Source organism: Scyliorhinus canicula, chromosome 14 (genome assembly GCF_902713615.1).
Source record: "Scyliorhinus canicula chromosome 14, sScyCan1.1, whole genome shotgun sequence".
In the NCBI taxonomy this organism is placed as follows: Eukaryota; Metazoa; Chordata; class Chondrichthyes; order Carcharhiniformes; family Scyliorhinidae; genus Scyliorhinus; species Scyliorhinus canicula.
Window position 1 is genome coordinate 11,135,100 of NC_052159.1, and position 12,202 is coordinate 11,147,301.

Here is a 12,202-nt window from a genome sequence, read left to right on the forward strand (position 1 = left end):
ACTGTACATGCACACTATGGAGAAGCATAGATTCGCTGAAGAAATGTCTGGATTTGTGTCTTTAACTGCACATATGCAGGCAGACTCCAGAGGTTGCTGTCTGTTTCAGAGGTGTAACGATGGTGAATTCTCAGTTTCACCATTATTACCATCACTATCACAAAATCTGGGTCAGCTCTTAAAACCTCCCTAAACAAAGTGAAACATTATTTCCTAAACATCTGCTACATACATGGTTCCATTATCTTGAAGATTTCAGCAAGAACAGTGAATAAAATCAACAGAGATGAAATCGGGCTATCTGGGTCACGTTTGATGTGCAAATATCTCAAGTAAAGTTAGAGGCCCTTGCCTGGGCTAAGACTTAAAAGAGACAGAGATATTTGAAATAAAGGCAGCACAGTGACACAGTCGTTAGCACTGCTGCCTCATAGCACCAAAGACCTGGGTTCGTTCCTGGCCTCCTGTCACTGTCCGTGTGGAGCTTGCAAATTCTCCCCTTGTACCCTCAAGAAGGCCACCTTCTGAAACGCAATTAGGATTGGGGAATAAATGCTGGTCTAGTCTGCAACACCCCCATCCCATAAAAGAATAAAAACAAATAAATAATGGCTTGTTGAGCAAAGTCCTGTTTAACTGTACCCCGGAATGAAGCACCACGGTCAGAGGAGGAATGGAAAAATAATCAATTCTATCAATGGACTTTTAATCCTGCCGTTTTACAAAAAGAATTCTGTTTTATTCTTCAAAGTATTCATTAGCCTGTGATGACTCATGCTGGATTTTGAGCCGGATGTGCAAACAATCTTGCAGTAAATGAAAGTGGTTTAATGTAATCAAGAATTAATGGATTTGGGAGCTTCCTGATTGTGTCGGCTGGAATGTAGCTTCTGTATGTGTTAGGCTTAGTGGCTCCTGATTTGTGTAACTGGCCACATCAGCTTTAAAAGCAGCTACAACCATATAGAGAGCTCACCTGAACAGTGCCCCACTATCTGCCCCACCTCCAAACTTATTGGGGTATGTATATTACAGCCTGCTGCCCAAGACAGCCAAGCTCATTTTTGTATTGTATTGTTGGTCCCGCTAGAACATGGAAACATACAATAATAATAATCTTTATTAGTGTCACAATGAATGAAAATGAGCTTACAAGTAGGCTTACATTAACACTGCAATGAAGTTACTGTGAAAATTCCTTAGTCGCCACACTCCGGCGCTTGTTTGGGTACACAGAGGGAGAATTCAGAATGTCCAAATCATCTAATAAGCACGTCTTTCGGAACTTGTGGGAGGAAACTGGAGCACTCGGAGGAAACCCACGCAGACATGGGGAGAACGTGCAGACTCCGCATAGAGAGTGCCCCAAGTCAGGAATCGAACCCAGGTCCCTGGCACTGTGAAGTAACAGTGCTAATCACTGTGCTACCGTGCCACCCCTGCTCCACATTCCTCAATACCCATTCGCAAAAAATATCGATTGCAGTCTTAAAACACTTCCAACTCACCCGTTACCCCCAATCCTGGAAATCCCACCTCCAGAACAGGTTTTCTGTGCAGAGTCCACACAGCCACCTCAGACCACCACTAGCACTTTTCTTCCTCTTCACAAGCAAGTCATGCAGGTTGGAAAGCAGCAAACTGAGGTGCCAAACTGCTAACGAGGTACTAAACTTAGACTGTTTCCCCCCTCAGGAATTGTCTAGCAACCAATAGAAAGAGAAAATAAAAATTAAACCTGGATTCCTGCTCCTGATTTAAAATGCAGGAATAACCAAAACTGGTTTGGTAATGAAATGAAATGAAAATCGCTTATTGTCACGAGTAGGCTTCAATTAAGTTACTGTGAAAAGCCCCTAGTCGACACATTCCGGCGCCTGTTCGGGGAGGCTGGTACGGGAATCGAACTGTGCTGCTGGCCTGCTTGGTCTGCTTTAAAAGCCAGCGATTTAGCCGAGTGAGTTAAACCACCTAATGATACCACCAAATGGTCAAGAAGCCTCCACACTCACTCAATACTTTGCTCATTGATACTTAGCTGAAGTGTCTGTCAAATAAATACCAGTACCTATGGAACTGTGCAAAGAATCATCATGCATAACTCATGAGTAGGCACAATTTAGATAGAATCTATAGCACAAAACTATAATTAGTCCATGTTGGTGTTTATGCTCCACACAAGTCTCCTTCCACCCCTCTTTAACCTGGAGTTACCTCTCTCTCTGCATCTTTGATGATTTGATTGCCTGCAGGTGCTCGCATTCCGGGGCATCTCTGACTGTGTCTATATAAACATTTCTGGAACAAGCCTTTCCATTCACCTGAAGAAGGAGCCGTGCTCCGAAAGCTCGTGTTTGAAACAAACCTGTTGGACTTTAACCTGGTGTTGTAAGACTTCTTACTGTGCTCACCCCAGTCCAACGCCGGCATCTCCACATCATGTCCACCCCTCTAAGCATACCCTTCTATTCCATTCTCACTCATGTTTACTTAGCTCCCTCTTAATATATGCAAGTATTCGCTTCAATTACTCCACGTGGACGTGAACACGCAGATCCCTCTGCCTGTCAATATTCTAAAGGGTTCTGCCATTTACTGTATATTTCCCACCTATATTAGACCTTCCAAAATGCATCACCTCACATTTGTCCGGATTAAACTCCATCTGCCATCTCTCTGGCCAAGTCTCCAAACGATCTATATCCTGCGACAGTCCTCATCACTATTCGCAATGCCACCAACCTTTGTGTCATCTACAAACTTACTAATCAGACCAGTTACATTTTCCTCCAAATCATTTATACATGCTACAAATGGCAACGGTCCCAGCATTGATCCCTGCGGAACACCACTAGTCACAGCCTTCCATTCTGACAAGCATTCTTCCACTTGCTTCCAAACGGGAGGAATTCCTGTCTCGAAGAATCCTCTACAATAATTTCCCTATCATTGATGCAAGACTCACTCACTGGCCTTCCCTAATTGGAGGATGCTTGATTGTTGGCCAAACAGCCTCTTCTCCCTCCCCCCATTTTCAATATTTTTATATCTGGAAAAGTGAAATGCTCAAAAGAACATGATTTTTCTCCAAGATTTCACAGCTATGTCCTGGCGATTGATCTTCCCATACCTGGCGACTCCAGGTCAATCCTAGAGAGGTGGCTATCCTAGTGTTAAGCCACCCCGGATCGAATTCAGGAAACACTTCAGTATGCGAAAGGTAGCGAAAATGTAGAATTCTCATTCCCAGATGCTGGATAAAATGAAATTTTCAAGAATGAGATTTAAGGATCTTTAGTGGGCAAGGAGATGGATTAGGAGGGCAAGTACAGTGAATGTTATTCAAGATCAAATTTCACAGCATCAACTGAGAATCAGGATCGAGCACTTATCAGCGTAACTCATCTGAAACAACCACATAAGAAAACCAGGACGATCAAGATACACCGAATTATATACGGCAGCTCAACTTGCCAACCGGATAGGAACAGAGGAAGCTGCACAACCAAATCGGTCATCACAGGCCACATGGCTGGTTCCAGAACTTGGGCACGAGCAGGCAGTTAAGTGGACTACAGAATTACACTCAAAAGAAACAACAGTGAATGAGACCAGAGTTGTACAACTGTGTTCAGGAAACAATACTTTTCATTGTATGACTAAATTTGAAAGATGTTGTGTGAATCACCTGCTTGCTGATGCGCATCGAGGAGTTGGTGTACCAGGAGTCAAACACAAAATTATTATGTTCAAACTTTTCCATGGCTTTACCCCTCCCCATTTCTGTACTTTCCCTAGCTTTACAACCTTCCAAGAACACTGCTCCTCCAATTCAGGTCTTTCTTACATCCTCACTTTTCTCACACCTTCATTGGTGGCCATGTCTTCAACTGTCTGGGTGCCAGAACTACCTCTGGTTATCTCTCTTCCACCCTTAAGACACTCCTCAAAACCTGCTGCTTTGACCAAAATTCGCCCTGTCCAAACAACTCCAAGTTAGTGTCAATTTTCTGTCTCAATCCTTTGAAGTATTTTTCTGGGGTAAAAGTTAAATGCAAGTTGTTGGTGACTTATCAACTATTTAAGGTTAGGCAAATCAATGATTAAATATGTTCAGGCAGTTAAGGACTCTCACTTTCTTAAGATGCACAGACTGGACCAGATTTTAGATGTTCACCGCACATTCAGGGTGCACATTTACCCTTAGCCCATCTATTTGAAGATTTTTGACAGCAGTTCTTCTGAATGAAAGATGACATTACAGGCAGGATATTAAGTTTTTTAAAGTCCTTTGGTAGTCACCTATGTTCTGCTTGTTCAATTTAATACAGAAGTGGAGTCAAAACCTGACAGTTTCCTTGATAGCTAAACCATACAGATTGAGAAGGCTTTAGCTTTGCCCCTCAGTATACATGCTATAAAGCAATGGAATAAATAAAGAGAAACTCTTTCCTCTGGCAGATGGGTCAATCACCAGAAAACCAAGTCTTCGCATAAGTGGCAAAAGAACATTTAAGAAAATTGACTTTAAACAAAAACACAGCTTTTAGGACAATCCAAATACACTGCCTGCGAAGATTGTGGAATAATTTGAAAATATATCTTACAGGGAACGAGCAGGTGCAGTGGGACTAATCAGATAGTTTTTTCAAATAGACATCAGTATCATGATGGGCCAAGTGGCTTCATTGGGTGCTTAATTTATGATATCATTGCTTAACCAGTCCAGTGTAGGGGTAGGGGTATTAGAATTAGTTCAACATCTCCAGGTTGCACAGAAGTAAAGGAATTAACCAAATTGCCCACAATTTTGAGCTTGGCGTGGATGTCAATGAACTGCCAACATGCAATACCAAGCACACAAGAAGATGGTCAATTGGGGAAGGCAGAGGCAACTACAGCTAACAGTCAAGGAAGGAGGAGAAGTTAGGCAGAATTTTGAGCCCGGACCCACCATCAGCGAGAACGGCGACAGTGGTCCAAAGTCCCACGAGAATCTGGAAATGAGATTCTTGCCGACAAGATCTCGATGGCTGAATTTCCATGCCCCTCACTGATGACATAACGAGGTTCACGTCCAGAAAGAGTGGGAACCTCCTTTAAATATATTATAACATACTTAACCCCGCCTTCTGTCAAATGATCTCACCTCGTTGAACATTCATCCCCTGCAGGTGTGATGTCACGTTGGCAAGGTTTACAACAGGTTTTGAAAAATGAGCATCAGTCTCGGGGATCCCCCCGGGGGTACCAGGATAACCACAGACCCCGGAGGGGGGGTGGGGTAGAGGGACATATCTGGAAGCAGTCCACTGGCACAGATTGGTGTTGCCAGATTGGCACTGCCAGGGGCAGTACTCTAGGGAGCCCCATTTTGAGGGGGGAGTGGTCTCATTTTGTTTGGGGGGGGGGGGGGGGGGGGTCCCCTGATGCTTGTGCTGTGGTGTCAATGCTTGTGGGGGGTCCTCAGTGTCTGTGGCGGGGGGAGCTGGGGGATGTTCAATTTCTTCGCTGATCAGGACGCACTTGCAGATGGTTCCCCGATCTCTGTGCAGCCAGCCTTGCCGGCTCAGTCAGGCCCCGTCCCACCAGCGTGATGGCGTAAACCACGCCCACTCATGTTTTATCTCCCCCAGAGTGCACGAAAATAGGGACTACAACAGGAGAACTGCACGCCAATTTTCAGTCAGAGGCTGACTTTAAATATTGGTAAATTCCTCTCAATAAGTGAGATCAGTGGATCTCAGGGATTGTATCTGCTCATGGGCTAGGTTCTTTGCAAGCTCTATAACTGGGTTATTTTGTAAGTACAGTAGTCCCCCTTTATAACGCGGGTGTTGGGGTCCAAGACAGCCACCCGCGTTGCAACCGAGCCGCGGATATCCACGATGGGGGTTTTAAATTTATTTTAAAATATATGCTAGCGCTTCCCATTGAGAGTCTACGGGGGGCGGGGGGGGAAAGAGGTCAGACCCCCGTAGACTCACAATGGGAAGCGCTAGCATAGATTTTTAAATAAATTTAAAACCCCCATCGTGGATCTAATTAAAACAGTGTCAATTTCAGCGGCCGGCTCACTTTGATCCGGAGAGGGAAGCTGCTCTCTCACTGAAACAATCAGCCGGCCGCTGAAATTGACACTGCCCGCTGCTCTCTCCCTCCAATCCAACTTTTAAGTTTTAATGTTTCTGATTGGAGGGAGAGAGCAGCCGGCAGTGTAAATTTCAGCGGCCGGCTGATTGTTTCAGTGAGAGAGCAGCTTCCCTCTCCGGATCAAAGTGAGCCGGCCGCTGAAATTGACACTGCCGGCTGATTGGAGGGAGAGAGCAGAGAACACAGGAGGAGGTCATACGGGCCTCTGCAAGACCAGCATGGTCTCACATCGCCCCTCCCCTCTGTAGCTGGGGTACAGGCCGTGGCTGCTGAGGTACAGGCTGTGGCTGCTGAGGTACTGATTGGAGGGAGAGAGCAGCCGGCAGTGTCAATTTCAGCGGCCGGCTGATTGTTTCAGTGAGAGAGCAGCTTCCCTCTCCGGATCAAAGTGAGCCGGCCGCTGAAATTGACACTGCCCGCTGCTCTCTCCCTCCAATCAGAAACATTAAAACTTAAAAGTTGGATTGGAGGGAGAGAGCGGCGGGCAGTGTCAATTTCAGCGGCCGGCTCACTTTGATCCGGAGAGGGAAGCTGCTCTCTCACTGAAGCAATCAGCCGGCCGCTGAAATTGACACAACTGACAGTTGGGGTCCATAAGCCCCCCCGCGGTATATCGCGAACAGCGGTATTGCGGAGCGCGGTATAACGGGGGACTACTGTACTTTGAATTTTGTGATTTTATAGTAGCCTACATTGGCTGCTGTGTAAAATACAGCAAAGGGGTTATTTGCTGTGGTTAAAATATTTCAGCAACTGGAGAAAGTCTGGCTGAAAAGAAATCACTAAGCAGTCAGTCAAGAAGATTCCCAGTTATACATTTAAACACAAGAACCGGCCTTGGGTCTCTGTCTGTGAGCAGTTTGCACTTTCTCCCCGTGTCTGCATGAGTTTCCTCCGGGTGCTCCGGTTTCCTCCCACAGTTTAAAGACGTGTCAGTTAGGTGGATTGGCTATGGTAAATTGCCCCTTAGTGTCTCGGGATGTGTAGTTAGGTTAAGGAGTTATTGGGATAGTATGGGGAAGTGGGCCAAATGGCCTCCTTCTGCACTGTAGGGATTCTATGATGAAGAACTAGCAATAGGAGTAACCCATTTGGCCCTTCAAGCCTGCTCCGCCATTCAATATCATGAATTATGACCTCCACTTTCCCGTCTGACCCCCATAGCCCTCGACTCACTTGTCAATCAAAAACCTATCTAATTTAGCCTTGAACATATTCAATGACACAGCTTCCACCACTCTCTGGCATAGAGAATTCCATAGACTAATGACCCTCAGAGAAAAGATTACTCCCCATCTCCATTTTAAATGGGTAACCTCTTATATTTAAACTGTGTCCCCTAATCCTAGACGACCCCACAAGGGCAAATATACTCTCAGCATCAATCCTGTCGAGTCTCCTTTTGCCACAAATTTATATTCACTACAAACAGTTCTCAGCTAAATTAAATTGACACAAATATGGAACCAACTTTACGAGAGCACTAATAGTGCCAGATTTAAGTAAAAGGAACAGACCATCAAAGCACACATACAGGTACCACACCCTGTATCGTATCTTTGTAATGATTGTACTGCAGGTTCAAACAAAAGGATGCAAGTTTGCGCTCAAGTTTTTCGCTCCAGAGAAATACTCACATAATCCAGGCTGACTCCTGGTGAGGTACTGACAGGGTGGTCTACTAACAGTTATGCCTTTTATATAGAATTACATGACACAGAATTAGAGTACATATGCACAGAAACAGGCCATTCTGCCCAACCAGTCCATGCCAATGTTTATTGCTTCACATGGGCCTCCTGCAACTTCTCATCTAATTCTACCTTCGTATCCCTCCCTCCCTCATATGCTTATCTAGCTTCCTCTTCAATGGATTATACTACATTCTCACCACTCTCTCAGTAAAGATGTTTCTTCCAAATTTCCTCTTGGGTTTCTTGGGAACCATCTTATATTGGATGGTCTCTAGTCCTGCTCTCCTCCGCAGTAGAAAACATTGGTCTGTTTCACTTCAATCCAAACCTTTGATGGCTTTAATGACTTCCATTGGACTAATGTTCGCGTTGTTTATTCAGAGAACAGAGATCCAGCTGGTCCATCCTTTCCTGATATGTAAACCCACACATTTCTGGATATCACTCCTCAAAGCTTTTGACAACTCTCTCCACTGTCTCTATATCATTTTTACAATATGATCACCAGGCCTCTGCACAGTGCCAATGTGGTCTAACCAAGGTTGAAACAGCTTCAGCATAACTTCCCTACTTTCCGGGTCTATGACTCATCCTCCTTTTTAAATCCTTAACCCCCCCCCATCATCCTGTGCATCTTTCCCCCAGCCACAAAACCCTCAAATATATGCAGTTCTACAATTCCAGATTCAACCATCCCTGATTTGTTAAACCATCGGTAGCTGTCAGTTTCATACTTTCCAAACTCAGACATTCCCTCCCTAAACCATTCCACCTCTCTACCTTTCTTTCCTCCTTGAAGACACGCCTTAAAACGTAATGCTGACCACACTTTTCGTCATCTGCCCTAATATCTCCTTCAAGTCTTGGTATCAAATTTTACTTGACAACATTCCTCGAAACACCCTGGGAGGTTCTTCAGCATTAAAGATGCTCTGTACATACAAGTTGCTGTCGCCTAAAAATAGATTATCTGGTCATTATCATTGTGCAATCTTGTTGTTTGTAATTTGTGCTTTGTCTTTTACATTTCAACAATGAATCTGCTCCAAAATACTAGAGTGGCTGCAAAGTGTTTTGGGGCATTCTGTGGCTATGAAAGGCGCTATATAAATGCAAGTTCCTTCTTTCTCTGATGAACAATGAAATTACACAGCTTCCCCAGCAGTCAATGAATGAAGAACACAACAGATAGTATTCAGAAATATTTTCCTCTAAACTCAAAAACAAAATTGCAAAGTGCCCGGCAAAATAAACCAATCCAATTTCCAACCATCACTTTCCCGAGCACAACATTTGTTGTACACAAACTTGGTCATAACAGTTGACTCAAAACAACTCAGCCGGACAAAAGCATTGCCTGGAAGTAGGTGCTTGGGGATGTGTGTATGTACGTTGTGGCTATATAAGTTATATTAAATGCTAGTGTTCTAGCTCATAGGCACTTGTTTTAATTTGGAATGGTGAAAACAAGTCCGATATAAATGCAGTGCCAGGTGGGGAGAGTTGGAAGAGAAGAGAAAGAGAGAAAGAAAGAGGAAAAAGAAAGTGAGAGGGAGAGAGGGAAGGAGAGAAAAGTGAGACGTAGAAGAGAAAAAGGGAAATGAAGGAGAGGCAAAAGAGAGAAAGAGGAAACTGAGAACATACACAGTGAAAAATATAGAGCGACAGAGAGAGAGACAGACAGACAGAAAGAGGAGACACACCCCGGCCTCACAGGCAAAGAAAGAGGCAAAGCAAAACAAGTTGCGATATTAGCATTTTCACCATTGTGCAAGAGTTCTTCCTCTTTATTTCCTTTGTTCCCATTTCTTCTATTTTATTATTTTGGTCCGTGGACCCATAATCGGGATGTGCGTTGAAGCAGAAAACTCAAAGTTGCAACAGCCTGCTTGTCAGGGCACTGTGTTCCCAGGCTATGTGTTTGGAGAGGATAAGTTAGACTTCTCCAACCAGTGGATTGGCTAGAGACAGTGTTCTGCCTGACAATGGTCAGTAATTGTTTCCTGTGTGTTGCTTTCGGAGAGAATTGGGCAGAAGTGTTTAGAGTTTAGACCTTTAGACTTTAGACCTTTGACGTTAAAGGTAGGCTCTCTCTCTCCCCTGCTTGTTGAAGTGAAAGAACTGCTCAGTTGTTTCTGAGAGCAGTGAGTGTCAGTCACATCCTTTGCTGTAAACCTGAAATGATACAGAATCTACAGAGGAAGTAGACAACCTTGCCAGAGAAAACCATCTGAAGTCCAGAATAATAATAATAATCTTTTATTGTCACAAGTATGAAGTTACTGTGAAAAGCCCCTAGTCGCCATATTCCGGCACCTGTTTGGGTAAGCTGGTACGGGAATTGAACCCATCCTTGGCCTATGGTCTTGTTCTGCATCACAAACCAGCTGTCTAGCCCACTGAGCTAAACCAGCCCTAGGCAAAGGAGGAAGCACCAAAACAAAGACCTGAGTTTGAGAAGGACTAACTGGAATTAATCCCAGTGCATCAAGGATCCTTATTACAGAATTTACAGTGCAGAAGGCCATTCGGCCCATCAAGTCTGCACCGGCCCTTACAAAGAGCACCCTACTCAAGCCCACATTTCCACCCTATTCCCGTAACCCTCACTTAACCTTTTTGGACACTATGGACAATTAGCATGGCCAGTCCTACTAGCCTGCACATCTTTGGACTGAGGGAGGAAACCGGAGCATCCGGAGGAAACCCACGCAGACATGGGAAGAATGTGCAGACTCCACACAGGCAGTGATCCAAGCCGGGAATTGAACCTGGGAGCCTGGAGTTGTGAAACAACAGTGCTAACCAATGTGGTACCATAACTTCATTGCAGTGTTAATGTAAGCCTACTTGTAACACTAATAAAGATTACTTTTATTATTTGATTTTATTTAAAATATCCAACGTCCTTGATTGAGCCCAATAAACTGCAATCACCAGGTTTGTGACTTTAAAACACCAATGTTGGTTACACCAGTAACCAATCACTATGTACAGTATTATAATAAAGCGGACAGAAAATGTATCTACTACGCCGTTCCCAACCCCCTTCCTAACTCACGGCAATCTCTGCGCGCGCACACATACACAGACAAACAACAGAGGGGAAAGGGTGCTGGAAAGGGAAAGAAAAATTAATAAAAATAAAAGGATAGGGGCAGCAGAGTGTGACGACTTGGGGCTTACTTGTGACAATAAAGATTATTATATTAAATTACTGTGAAAATCCTCCAGTCGCCACATTTCGGCGCCTGTTCGGGTACTCAGAGGGAGAATACAGAATGTCCAAATCACCTAACAAGCATGTCTTTCGGGTACGACGCTGGGTCAAGTGGGGCCGGAATTGACTGCGCACTAGCTCGTGACAATAGCTTCCGTGCATCTTTATGGTACAAACAGTACCATGAACTAATTTGTTTAAAGTAAACAAATATTTTTATAAAGATGGCCCAATCAAATAAACAGACACCAGTATACACACAACTTTGAAAACAACCACCAAATATTCATTTTAATTATTCCTTATCATTGCATTTGCAAGGGGCCAAAAATAAGCAGCTACATCTCCTGAAGTGTAGCCTGCAGCTGGAGAGTTAAATGACAGAACTTTGTGTGCTAAAACTCCTCAATCAAGTTCAGCATGGGCAAAATCCATTCAAATGCCCTCGTGCTAAAAAATCACCCAAGCTGAGATTGATAAAGCAGCTCAGCATGAAACAGAGCTACACGCTCAACAGTTTGATTACCCTTTTTAAAGGGGAAAATATATGCATTTCATTCCAGTTCCTCGCTAAGTAAACAAATCTACATCAATCTATTTTTAAAAAGACAAACCGCAAATCTTTCTGCTAGGCCACTTAAGTCAGACAAGGGAGCTCAGCACCGCAGAATGAATGAATATCTTCCTCTCGACCACACAGGGATCACCTGCATGGCCAGCAGCCTTTTCTCGTTTGTCACCCGCAGCAATTGCTTCTTAATCGCACCATATATCATGGCCCCCAGCCCCCCTCCAGTACTCTGACAGCTAGATCAGACAATACAAACACTCACAGGGCACTGCCTCAGAACACCAGCCTCACCTCAACAAAGGCTTCGCACAGCTCTGTAGCAGTTCGCCCATTCCCCACACACACACGCAGAGCGAGTTCCTTCTTAAACCGGGACAGCACCTCACCTATTTTAATGAGTTGCTCCTATCGGCTCCTCTTCTTTCTTCCTCTCCTGCCACAAACATCTAACACCCGGTGTACAACACAAGTGGAGAGCACTCGGTGGCTGGGACCTCCCCAGACATGATGTCATGTTCTCAGTGACTCACATTGGTTGCGGAAGGAGAGAGGGAGAAAAAAAAA

General features: G+C 44.4%; 1 protein-coding gene across 3 annotated transcripts in view; it reads right to left on the reverse strand.

Annotated features, from left to right (window-relative positions):
* pak1 (p21 protein (Cdc42/Rac)-activated kinase 1) overlaps positions 1-12,202 on the reverse strand; it is a 219,584-nt gene that overhangs the window by 128,143 nt on the left and 79,239 nt on the right. Inside the window, exon 1 of one of the 3 annotated variants that reach the window (XM_038817722.1) lies at positions 12,025-12,179. The exons of 1 other annotated variant lie outside the window; for it this stretch is intronic. The gene's annotated coding sequence lies outside the window, so the exon portion shown is untranslated. Of the gene's footprint in view, positions 1-11,681; positions 11,701-12,024; positions 12,180-12,202 lie in introns of those variants that run through there. One more of the 3 variants, XM_038817723.1, reaches the window with a different exon arrangement.